Here is a 2,328-nt window from a genome sequence, read left to right as displayed (position 1 = left end):
GTACTAAATTACATTGGTGAAAATAATATGTGGTCAATATTATCAGTAATAATTTGTAATAATATAGAAAGATGTATGTTGGCACAGATTAGCAGCCAATAGAAGGAGCCCTCCTGATGGATTGTAGACATTTCAATGTGTCAGTGTTGGTGTCAGAAATGTAAGCTAGTGCTCATCATGGCCCTCCTGAACTCCACCGACAGTCAGCACGAGCATCCTTTTCAGCACAGAGCACTAATGTGTCAACAAACCAAAGAGCCACATTGTGCCACGCCGACCGTCGGCCCCAACAGGCTGATGGACGAAAACGGGATTCTGCAGGACAAAATAAGCACTTTGATTCACGGGAACATCACATGCAGGTGAAAATCTGTTATCACTCTACCCTTATTACAAAAGCAGAAAAGGTTGAGGTCATTCCATGCCGACCCTGTGTGCACATTCAGTAACATTCCTTTATAACGTCGTAGTCACATTGTTGTCTATGCAGCCATTTTGATCATTTCGACAGGGTTTTAAGGTACACTTTTTTACAGCCGTGTTGCTCTGGCCTGGCCAGCCAAGGCCATTTCACAGAGAGACCCAAGTGCCGGGGCCAAACGCTCGTACTCAGGGACAGTGAACATGACTAAACGGGCCCTTAGATATCCAGTGTGGTGGCTGATGGTCCCCACCGCTCTAACCTGTCGTGTGTTCACACTGAACACAAAGCCAGTTTTCTCCTTGTGTTAATAAGCCTGAGTTTGTTTCTGAAGTCCTCCTTTATTCACACACAGCAGCCGTACTGGCGTTAGCGCTGCTCTCGCTAGCAGTGTTACAACGAGCTGATGCTAACGCAGGTGTACGGGCTTGTTTTTGAAGTAACAGCCATAAATTTAACTCTTACAGTATTTTCCACTTTGTCCACAAAGATTTGAAAGGTCCGACCATATCACTTATTAAACACATTTATGTAATGTAATGGCTGATGGTATAAAAGTTATTCGACATGTACCTGGGTGCACATCTAATTAACATTAATGTGTCCATGTGTCCATGTTAATGTGTCATATGCAATTTCTAACTGATCGTATGAGTTTGTATGATTTGAGTTTAAGTTGTCGTATTGAATGCAGATTCTATGAGCAACAGCTTGACCCCTAATCAGACTGTTCAGTGGCTCAGACAGAGAGTCGGGGCTGTGGGCAAAAAGAATATCAGGATGCAGAGATTATTTTAAGGATGTATCTACATTTTAGTACGGAGATGTTTTCAGTTGCATTTCATGTGTTGGAATTGGAAACTATCTGGAGGTGTAATTTTGACAATTTTGATCAATACATTTTTAAATTTCAGATGTTTTGTGTCTGTGATTTGATTTCTGAGCATCATTTAGTGAGTTAACCAAAGGACAACTTTCTACCTCTCAGAGTACAGGTAAAGGCTCTGTCCCACCACATTACGTGGCGCCGTGTTGGGTATTAATGAAGTGCACTGATTAATGGCGTGCACAGGAGTGATGAGAGCCGAGCAGCCGATGAGTGATGGAGAGGCAGGACTGACTCAGCTGATGTCTGTGCTCTGTCTGACCTCACACGATGCTCCATACATCTCTGAATGTACACCACAGGTGTGGTCTGCCAGTGCGTTTAATGATTGATGGGTGTCATTAGGTGTCCGTTTTCCTTTCACTGTCACTATTCCACACCGCCAGATTACAACAAAGGCTCAAACTCTAGCTGTGGGGCCCAAATGACTGAAAGGTGTTCTTCAGTCAGCCACTTATTTCATTTAAATAATCTGACCTGCTGCTGTTATCTCCAGATGTGCCCTCAGAGTGAGCGGTGCAGTGCGGGATGTATGCAGTCCGATGGAGTGTACCCGCCTCTGCACCCCCTCTGATGGCCTTCGTTCAGGGGTGTGCTGCACTCCGTTCTGAACTCCTCCTCTCCTCGGCCGGCTGTTAAGAGGCAGATGTGGGCCTGGTTATTAAAAGCCATACATACCACAGGTTCTCTTAGATTCACGTCAGACCAAACCATCTGTGGCCCAGACTAACACAGAGGTCGCTGTGCTGCCCGCGGGAACATTACATTTCAAATACGTTACAACCAGCTGATGATCAGTAATCAACTCGTGAGGATAAACTGATCATTACGTGAGTGTCAGCAGGACAGACGAGACACTCACAGGTTCCAGATGAGTGTTTCAGCAGTTTTGATGTTTGTCAGCACAGTCAGGTGAGCCCCCTCTGCAGCCCCCACTGTGCTCACTGTCAGTACACTGATGGGGTTCTTTGGCTAATGAAAGAGTTCGGTCCAGACCTCCTCCTTTATGAAAAGTGTCTTG

The sequence above is a fragment of the Pempheris klunzingeri genome, chromosome 15, assembly GCF_042242105.1.
Source record: "Pempheris klunzingeri isolate RE-2024b chromosome 15, fPemKlu1.hap1, whole genome shotgun sequence".
Taxonomy (NCBI): domain Eukaryota; kingdom Metazoa; phylum Chordata; class Actinopteri; order Acropomatiformes; family Pempheridae; genus Pempheris; species Pempheris klunzingeri.
The sequence above is the reverse complement of the archived record's forward strand: the minus strand, read 5'-3'. Positions refer to the sequence as shown.